Source organism: Boleophthalmus pectinirostris, unplaced genomic scaffold, assembly GCF_026225935.1.
Source record: "Boleophthalmus pectinirostris isolate CB_2022bp ecotype Guang Dong unplaced genomic scaffold, ASM2622593v1 HiC_scaffold_19, whole genome shotgun sequence".
Lineage (NCBI taxonomy): Eukaryota > Metazoa > Chordata > Actinopteri > Gobiiformes > Gobiidae > Boleophthalmus > Boleophthalmus pectinirostris.
Window position 1 is genome coordinate 3,310,793 of NW_026571140.1, and position 11,702 is coordinate 3,322,494.

Sequence of the window (11,702 nt, forward strand, 5' to 3'; positions counted from 1 at the left end):
TAAGGTCTCCTAGTTCAAAGTCCACAGCAGGTGCTCCTCAACAGCAAACAGTGAAGATGACCAAGCTTGTTGAGTAAAAACTTCCTGTGATAAAGTAAAAAACAGTCAAAACAGTCTGAGGTGTAGAATAAATGTCCTTTTAACTCTTCCAGACTGACAATATTTTTCTTTCGTTGAAAAGCTGAGACTTGTGGTTTTCTGAGCATATTTCTGGCATTATCCTACGTCACACGCTGTGTGATGCCTTAGGGAAAACAAGTGTTCAGTAGGAACTTTGTTCTTCCCTCCATCCATGTTGATTGGTCCAAACTTTGCCAAAGAGTGTAGTGAGTCAAAATGGCTGACTGCTCTGAGCTTCTGTGTTCATAACAATTAAAAAAGCTGCACTAATTACACATCTTGGTGTGCGTAATTGCTCACCTCTTGCTATTTTTATTTGAAAGGTTTATTTCACTCAAAATGAACAAATCCAAATGTAATAAACATCATGGAAATAAAGGAAGTGATGTGTCTCTGTGTCCTGGGCCTGACACCAGCTGTAAACATGACTGACACCAAAGTCATGGGGTCATTGCACTTTTTTTGTTTTGAGGCAATAAGGACATTTTGAGTTTATTTACACACTTGATATTTTACACTTTTGTAGCTAAGGCTCTAAATCAAGCATTTTTTATGTCCAAAAAGTTGTTTATACATGTTTGCTGTGGGTTTTGTATGAAAGAGTGTGAATTTTATTTTCCTTTTTGTATTGTGTTGTATTTTTACCTCCGCCAAGGAGGTTCTGTTTTTTGAAGAAATCCTGGATTCTGGATCACTTTGAAATTTTAGTTAACATTGTGGTAAATGGGGCAAAAAATTTTGTTTCTCAATATCTCGGTTAATTATTGACCAAACCCCATGAAATTTGACTCAGGGATGGACAATGGGATCCTCTTTCATATTCCAAAGGCTGATCCGGATCTGATCCAGAAGACTGATTTTATCGCAATTTATATAAAAAATGGGGGTAGTCCTTGGCGGAGGTCTGCGCTCTCTGACTGCTTTTCTAGTTATTTCTGGTCCTGTAGCTTTTATTGCCGCCATATGACACAACTACAGCAACAGATTGTAAAATAACAGGCTATAATAAGGATAGGACAAAAAATCCAGGTGAGGACAAATGTACTAAAATTGCCCTTAAGTCTGGAAGGGTTAATAGTTACATGGGCAAGGACGTAGGTTTGGTCTCAGCTTTGGTGGGGGACATGAAACCAACTGAGAGGTTATTTGATTAACAGATTAATTCTATAATATTGTTTATTGTTTTCGTATGATGCACACTGCAAAGACCAAACAGCACATCTTTATAAGAAAGAGTAAAATGGGATAAGAAGTTGTGTATTTTATGTTTTATAAATTCTTTCCAAAAACACACAGAGTCTGGGCAGGTCCAAAATAAGTGAGAGGAGGTTTCATTTTTCAGTTCACAAAATGTACAGTTTGTGTCCATTGTCTTTCTAAGATGATTCTTTAGTAGATAACAGTGATGTAGAAATTTGTAGCAGATTTCCCTTTGTTTGTTGGTGATGAGATATTTGTGAGGTCAAGTCCGTACATTTTTCCATGGAATATTGTCAGTAGAGTCTCACAGCTCATGAGTAGAGCTCCGTTTGGGAGGTGCACTTGTGCTGACAGTCACTCTTTTTCCACGGTGACTCATTATAAGACAAGTTTAACTGAAGATGAAGCCAAGTAAGTTCCTTTTGAAAAGTTTTTCAGAGTTTGGTGCAGCGTCTTCACTCACGCTGCTCAAGCCGACATCTTCAGGTGCGGCCCTGTCCTGCCGTTTCCCCAGTTTAGGCTCCTGGCTCCACTAATGACATCACTCTGTTACAGCCAATGAAATCGCGGCAGGTGTAACCCTGTTATATCACTGAATACCAGTGGTGGAGCGTACATTTCACACTTAGGCCTTCAGTAGTGCTCCGCCTGAAACAATCCACTCCTCAAGAACTATTTGATGGTTACATTATCCACAGTATAAAGAGCCGTGTAGATTTCGTGCACGGAGAAGTGAGGAGAGGGGGGTGTCGAGTGCACGAAGAAGAAGTGAGGAGCTCTGGGGTGATAAACCAGGACTAAACCAGAACTAAACCAGGACTGTTTGTCGGGACTGGCCCGAAGGTGTGCCTACAATACTGTCTGACCGCAGACGAAAGGACTGTGCTAGGGCTGGTGCTCCGTGCTGCTCGGGGCTCTGCTCCACGCTACATGGAGCACCAGCCTTGGCGACCACATGGGGCTCAGTGCAGCTGTCGCCCGATTGCACTTTGTGGACACTCTCTCACTCGCTCTCTCTCTCTCGCTCAAGTCCAAGATTAGTCCTGGTTTAGTCCTGATTTAGTCCTGGTTTAGATTGGTTCCACTACAGATGCAGTTTGCTGCTTTGGCTGGTTCGCTCTCTGTCTGTCCAATCACAGGTCTGAATCCGGTGACGTTGTTCGCTGCTGAAGGCCCTGACGACACCAACTCAAAATTTGATTGGTTGAAGCAACAGTTTCACGGACAAGTATTTTGTGTTCGAGGGCCTGTAGAACGGATTGTGAAGGCGACAGACTTCTTTGACTTTGACTCTGCCTGGCAACAAGTGACGGCTGAAATGTGATTGGTCAAATGCTTTAATATGAAAATCCATGCTTCCACAGCAGCACAAGCATCAGAAAAACTCTGAAAGGAAGAGGATGGACCATTTAGAATTATTTAATAATAATATAAATAACATCAGTCTGTGATTCAGATATTTTTTTGGACCAGCAGAGAAGGACTTGCAGGTCCTGACGCCCCACCACTCCTGAGTACATCTCAGAACATCTAATACACAAAACGTGAACTAAAATGTGTTCAATTAATACTACTGAGTTTGGAAAATTATTGGAATAAATTTACATTTTTGTTTATTAAAATAAAATGGCAAATATTGGTAAAGACTATTTTGTCTTCCCCAAATACTGGTTGTGACATGTCCCCACCGTCCCTGTGCAAACCTACATCCTTGTACATGGGACAAGCCAATGCATTTTCACGTCAGGGTATTATTGACACACACCACCTCCTGAGTCGTTTTAAAGTGACCTAAAGCACGTGACCAAACACAAGTACAAATTAAAGATTACATGACAGAGAAAAAACATTCAAATGTACAACTTTCTGAAAATAATCTGAAGTTGTGGACATGTGGACAGATCTATTTATGATGAGAAACAACATAACACAGATCAGAAAATAGCATAACATGGGCCCTGTAAGTATCTGAGGTTATTGGTGCCTCCCTCTCTATTCACATATGAAGTACTTACTAGTATTTGCTGACATGATTTTACCAGTGTTCAAGAACCAACAGCCTGTGCCTCCGTCTTGAGTCTGCATGATTACAGTGATTAAACGTACGTGTGTACACTGGGCCCTTGTGTGTAATAGCAGGTTGTAAACAGCAGTATCTCCATCAGTTCCCCTCTGCGTCCCTGCACTCCCTCATCATAATCACAAATATCTCTAATCATAAAACTCAAGACGCCCCCGCTGATACCAGGTTATATAATGTTCCCCTCACTTTTTCTGCGTTTAAGACAAGATTTAGTCTGACGTGTCTCCTCGTTAAACACACAGCTTTTGTTTTATACACGCACTTTCCGTCAGATTATTACAGTGTTCAAACTGCTTTCAAATGAGGAATTAACTGTTATGCAACTGTGATGTTAAAGGTTTACTGTGCAGATAGTATGTTCCACGGTATGACATTAAACGTATCTGTCTATTTATTCATTACGAGTGTTTCTATTGCTCAAAAATACAATAATTCCTTCTGTGAATAGGGGAGACTCTCCACAGATCTGAAGTGTAATGTAGCGTCGTGCTGTAACCTGCTTGTCTCCCTCATGATAAACATAGATATGAGTGGACATACTGTATTTTTTGGACTATAAGTCGCAGTTTTTTTCATGGTTTGGGTGACTTTTACTAATGTGCAACTTATATATTAAAATTTCCACACTGAAGTGGTGAGAGGCTCTAGTCTCTAGTCTTGTGTGTGAGTATCTGCTGCTCCTGTTCCTCCTGTACCACTGTCACTTCACTCTGCTGCACGTCTCCGGTAGAAAGAGCCTCTGTCCTGCTGTAAGTAGTGAGATCTGCAGCTGAAAATGGTAATCGAGCAGCAGAAAGAAAGTTTGGAGTGAGTGAGAAACTCGTGAGGGGATGGAGAACACAGCTTCACGGCAACTGGGAGGATGCACCATGAAACTTTCCTGAAGTCACTGGATGGATGGACAAAGCCTGGACTTCAGTGACACCGAAAACATCCTGTCAGGATTCAGAAAGACCCGAATAACTGAATAATGATGCTGAGTCTGACGACAGCTACACAGAAGAGGAAGCGGCGCTCTGTTTTCCTCCGGAGGTCACAGAGTTGCTCAGAAGTGACACCGAGGATAAAGAATTGAATGGATTTAGTGATTTGGAGTGAGATTGAGAGTTTGTTAAACTTGTTCTGTTCTGTTGTTTATGCTATAGTTTATCTGAAGAACTGTTCATATGTGACATTAACAGTCTGTTTGTTAGGATTTAGTTTTTTTTGTGTTTTCTCCCCCTCCCTCTGTGTGTTTTTTACAGAGCTTGAGTGTTGCAGGGGGCGTGGCTTCTCCCAGAGCAGATGAGACACACCTGCAATCAGTTCCTTCATCAGCCTCTGTACAAAGCCTTGGTCTTCTCACCACCGACTCTGCCAGATAATTCCGTCCTGTTCGGTAGTGCTCAGTGTGCCTCTTGGAATTCTATCTGTTTTGTTTGTTGTTTCGGTGAACCTTTTGGATTTACCTGCGTTTGTCTCTGCCCAGGTGTCTCCGTTGTCTTCTGCCATAACTTCTGGGAAAGCCAGCCAGTTCCCTGCCTCCTCAGCCTGTTCTCGTTTGGAAAATACACTGTTTAAAACTTGACCGTGTTCTGGCTCTGCTTTGGGGTCCCTCTAGCCAAACCTTAGCACTGTCGTTCTCTCTTCTATTGTTATTACTATATTATATTATACTATATTATTACTAGAACTTGACTTTCAACATGAAATGTCACTTTCTGGTGTCTGATTTATAAATTAAATTTCCCACAAAAAGTGCAACTTATAGTCCAATGCAAATTTTTTGGCTTTTTTATACTCTGGTGCAATTTATAGTCTGAAAAATATGGGAATTAAAGTGCTAGCGGCCGCGTTCCAAATAGGATGTGCTCCAGGAGGTTCTTCCGGCTCCTTCTGACTCTGACTCCAGTTGACTTCCATTGGGATCTTGTGGCTCTTCTCTCTGTACCTGCTCCTGTTAGACTTGTCATTTTGGTCTTAAAATATTTGTATTATGTTTGCTCTACATGATCCTGTGTTTTTCATTCCACTTTTTGTCCCTAAACCAAGATATGAACATAAATAACTGACCCATCAGATGCCTTTCCTTCCCACGGGCACATTTAACGACCTCAGTCATGATTGGCTCTTGTGGTTGCAGTGATACTCGTGATCTGATTTCCAGTATTTGTTTAAGTGTAATGTTTTCAAGCTGGCTCAGTTTGTGTTAAAAGCCGGGAACCTCTGTAAAGAGGACACTTGATGTTTGATGTGTGATCTGTCTGCTTATTGTTTGGGTGGGCACCAACTAAATGGTGCATGACACTAAATAAGTAACATAAACTAAACAAAAAACTAAACTCCAAATATGGCAACAGGAACTTCATTTGAGTGGAGCTGAACGCTGAGGGTGACGTCACACTCACTTTGGCTACGTTTATATGATGATGGTCTGAACAGAAGATGCAAAAGTTCAACAAGTGTTTTCAGGAGGAAATCTGCGTGCATACAGTGACGCAAAAGTGTGTGGAATTGGCTTGTGTATGCGGTCAGGCTGTTAGATGGTGACACTTGATGATGTATGTGACGTAAACAAGTAGCAGATCTGACCAGAGTTTTGTGTCTTGGGCAGTGACGGAAACACTACGACGGAGCAACTTTTCCACTCTGGAGGCTGGTTTCAGATTCTTGCGTTTTTAAGCCCCCAAAACGCTGTCACCGTCTAAACGAAAGACACTTCTGATCAAATATTTAGTCGTTTTTACCCACAAGTGTTCTCGTGTAAACAGACTCTGTTGGAGCCAGTTTATATTTATTTAAGAAATTATTAATTTGATGAATTTTGTATAATATTAAAATGCATTTTTCTTTATGATAGAATTTTTATTGTAGGTTTTCCTGATCTCCCCTCCTCAGGTATATCTTGCCATCTTTAGCAGCAGGGCGGGGAAGGCAGTGCCTGTAGAGAAGAGAAGATACTATTTTGTGACCACACTATGTTGCAAAAGAAAGTCCATCATGGAGATGTTTTATTTTTTTTGTTCTTTAAAATAAATGGATAAATTGATCTGGATCTCTTATTTTATACGTGAGTTACAAACCTCTTCAAACAAAAAGGGCACAACAGACCCTTAGTTTACTTTTTTATACAGTCTATGATAGTAAATGGTAAAGTCACATTTTTATGCAGCACTTTTCCACCTTCAACTCACTCAAAATGCTTTACAACAAGAAATCTCTCACCTACTCACACACCAGTGTACAACAATGTGGGTGAGGTGGGTTAAGTGTCTTGCCCAGGGACACAGTGACAGAGTTCATCTGTGGGAGCTGGAATCACACCAGCCAACCTGTGGGTGAATGGATCTGACCGCTCAACCAGTGATGTTTATGCGATGTTCTACCAACTGAACTACTGTCGCCCACTACTACTTTACCACTACTACTACTACTACTACTACTACTACTACTACTACTACTACTACTACTACTATTTACTACTAGTACTTCTACTCTAATTACTGGAATTACTACTACTGTCACTCTAGATGGGTTTAATGTATACTATGGAACATTCTAGACTAGGGGTGCGCAAAGTACGGCCCGGGGGCCATACGCGGCCCTTATATCTTTTTAATCTGGCCTGCTGAACTTGAATAATGATAATGATAATAATAATTATAATAATAATAATTTTCTGTGTTTTATCCCTCTCCAGGCAGGCGTTGCAGATTTGCAACAGCTAAATACCAATTACTTACTCCAAATCCATATTTTATGAGCTTTTTTTACTCAGGAGCCTTTTCTCCCATCCATGCTGATAAATGTGGACGGTGCAGACTGTGCAAGAATGACTACACACAAACGGCCTGCCAGAAGTGCAAAGTACTTTTGTGGTTTACAATGAATAAAAATTGTTTCTTGGAGTATCACATGAAAAAGTGATGTTGTTCTGTCACTATAAAGCTGTTACACTGTGCTTTATGTTTTCATTGTTATGAAAATTGATATATAAATAAAGTTAGCGTTCATATCATTTTCAGTCTTCAGTGTTAATTTACCACACTGGACCAATGCTGCAACATCCCAGAACACACTGGATGTGAAAGTCAGGATTGTATATTACTTCCCCATATGATCATTTTCCCCAAATATCAGATTTTTTCCTGTTACTAAAATTTAATTTGAGCCTGCGAGGGTTAAAAGACATTTCAGTAAATAGTAAATACCGTGGGACAGGTATTTTGACAGATATTTAGTTGTAATGATTTTCAATTATGGGATATGTCAATAACATGAGATATGTTTTCAATATATCCCATGTTATTTTTTTTCTCTTATGAGGTGGATTACCAAAAAACTCCATCCATCTGCTCCTAAAATTTTAGAATCCTTTGTGGCCCACGAGTCAAAAAGTTTGCCCACCCATTCTAGACAAACCAATAACATTTCCATGGTTACAGGCAAATATCAGACCCCCTCTACAAGAGAAATGTTACACAGTTCACCTGTAACTGCGATTATATGCCATGACCAAAGGTGCGTAGAGTAGCCTTAATAGTTCTCAAGGAAATGTACTATTGCTTCAAAATGATATGACTGAAGTAGAAATACAAAGTAGTAGAAGTAGTGAAAGTGGTAGATAGTACTTATAGTTATACTTACTGCGCTTGAGCAACTTTTTAAAGAAATTTTACTTTTAAGTGCACTTTTCTAGCAGGGTACTTTAACTCCTGCTTGAGTAATATTTTTATTGCAGTAACAGTACTCTTACTTGAGTAAAGGTTGTGGTTCCTCTTCTAAAGTCTAAAGTGACAATCTGTTTTTGTGTGACATTCTGAAATGATTTGATCATTTGAGTTTCTTGCAGCTCCTTCACATCTGATTTAGTTTGTCTCATGTTTCTGTCTGTCCTTAAAAAAACTCAATTTGGTTCATTATTAAATGTTGAGCACTTCAAATTACATCCACTTCAAATTATAAATCAGATGTTACGTCCAAACAAATACTCTTTATGTTCCTCTTACTTGAGTACATTTTTTGGCTACTCTACCACCTCTGCTGATAAATATGTGGGAAAAGAAGAGTACATATAAAAGAGTGAAGGAGCTGTGCAAGAAAATCAAATGTTCAGATCATTTCATATTGTCATCATAAAACTTTTGTCACTTGTCACTAGAGGAACCACAGCTTTTAGAGAATATGACTAAAGTTGGAGTAAAATGATGCTGCTAAAACTACTGCTACTGTTCAAAGTATTTTTTTAAAGACACTGAAGTAAAGGTAAGTGCAGCATTAAAGTCTGGACACGGCACAAAATGGCGTCTTTAATGAATGCAGCTAATAAGTAGGTCAGATTTAAAGTGAAGAGAATAAAGCTGAGGGCTACTCCCAGTGAACAGAAGGTGAGTGTTTGAGGGCGTCTGACTTGGAGGATTGGCTCGGACAGAGTTGATGTAGAATTAAATCCAGGCCAGAGCCCAGCTGCGCACACACTCACTCTCTCTCTTCTATTCAAACTCAAGAGCAGTCGGGTCAGAGGGTTACACATCTTATTTGAACTTACCTATGAAAGTCTACAGACAGTTCAAAAGTCACCTAAAGAAAGTGTTCCAGCAGAGATGAGTTTATGGAGCAGTTAAAAGGTCAGACATCACCCATTGTTCAGAGTTTGATGTATTAAGAGTATTGGGACTATGGAAAACTCCTGCTTTATGAGAGTACGAAGTACCAAGGTTTGGAGACAAGGACTTTTCCTCTTCTCACATCACTCATGATCACATACTGCTCCTGAAGAATGGCTCAGATGCTGACAAGAACTTTAGAATGATAATACATTCTTCCAGTAAGAGATGGTACAGGGAAACAGACCAATGATCTTCATGGTGAGAGATTCTTCCTCAGAGTCTCAGGTTTGGAACATGGAGATTCTTGTAGTTGAAATTTTTACATTTGCAGTAAATTTGGGTGAATTTTGTTGGCCTGAGAGGCAACAAAAATTGGTTTAGGGAGTGTGTTGAGGAAAATAACCCCTTTTCCTCGTGTGTTTGTTAGTTTTTGCTTAGACAAAAAATTACACTTGAAACAGAAATAAAATCCAGATAATTTACCAAAGTCATACTTGTACAAAAAGTCTGTGCTAACATTCCCATGCAGAGACTGAATATTTACGCCTGTACAATTCTTTGAATACGCAAACTATAGTGGGAGGCGACCGTGATTTAGACTTTGTGCCTCTTCGTTGGTGCACAGGTGATCCAGGCCTCTTGGCACGTTGTACAATCTTATCCGATTGTGACAAGGATCCCCCAGATTCATGTCACTCCCCTTACGGGAGTCTTGCTGGTGTGATCAGGGTGATGAGTTGTGAGTCAGCATATCCCTATCAATAAGTCCTTTCCCTGTTTAGTTAATTGATTAGACCAGGGGTGTCCAAACTTTTTTCATCAAGGGCCACATATCATCACACAGATGAAGCAGAGGGCCGATCGAAGGCTGTAGACTGGAGCTGAATACAGTGAATAACTGAAATATTTGCATGTTTAACACGTTAGAATGAGCCATCATCATCGTCTTTATTCTCGCTTAGATCCTTAAAAACCACACACTAAATATTCAATATGAGCTTTATCAAGGGAGATTTTCAAAAAACTTGCAGTAAAAAGTAATTTTTTAATTGATGCAAGTTAATTTGTGCCAATTCACCTGGAAGTCTGAGGGCTGCATTTGGCCCACTGGCCATAGTTTGGACATGCCTGGATTAGACATATAGATAGAAATAGAATATCTTGTACATGAACCAAACCTGTCTCTGCATCCCTTATCTGTTATCTAGTTCTTGTTTTCTGGGTCATTGTATAGTGAATTCATGAATGAGTGCAGTACATCAATAACTGTATAGCAGCACATCAGTTACATCATAGCAGTAGTTATACACCACCTAAATCTAGTTATTTATCCTAACAAGTGCTTTTGGCCCCTGGGCTGTAATCTGGACTCCCTGATCTGAGGCACTTTCTCTCAAATGTCCCTCTGTCCTTCTCTCTTGAACGGAAACTTCCCGTGGCGGCTTACTGCTGTTTGTTGTACTTGAGGAGTGTAAATAGAGCTCTCATGTGTTTAGTGAGTGTGGAGAGGACTGAGACGCACAGTCCAGTCAAACTATCACTCACAGCTGGACCATGGAAACATACACAGGGACAAGTGCGCTGCAGAGTTTGTACATATTAGTATATAGTAGTACACACCACATATTCAGGGTTTATTTGATCACTGGCAACAGCACTGTTCCAAAGTTTACTGGTTAATGATGGTTTAACTGCTCGGTAGTTTTGAAAAACAAAAAGTTGTTAAATGATAGAATTTGTTGAGCTGGAGTTTTCTCACACATGTTTGCACTTCACCAGGATGTTATTGTTCTGTGCTGTGAAGCATGAAGCCCTGTGTTCTAATCAAACACAGCCTCCTCTCACTAACACACACATGTACCACACACATGTACACACACATATGTACACACACATGTACACACACATGTACACACACATGTACACACACATGTACACACACATGTTACACACACATGTACACACACACATGTACACACACATGTACACACACATTACACACACATGTACACACACATGTACACACACATGTAACACACATGTACACACACACACACATGTACACACACACACATGTACACACACATGTACACACACACACACATGTACCACACACATGTACACACACATGTACACACACATGTACACACACATGTACACACACACACACACACACACACACACACACACACACACACACACATGTACACACACACATGTACACACACATGTACACACACACACATGTACACACACATGTACACACACATGTACACACACAATGTACACACACATGTACACACACATGTACACACACATGTACACACATGTACACACACATGTACACACACATGTACACACATATACACACATGTACACACACACACACACACACACACACACATGTACACACACACATGTACACACACACACACATGTACACACACATGTACACACACACATGTACACACACACATGTACACACACATGTACACACATGTACACACACATGTACACACATGTACACACACATGTACACACACATGTACACACACATGTACACACACACATGTACACACACATGTACACACACACACATGTACACACACACACACACACACACACATGTACACACACAGTACACACACATGTACACACACACACATGTACACACACATGTACACACATTTACACACACATGTACACACACA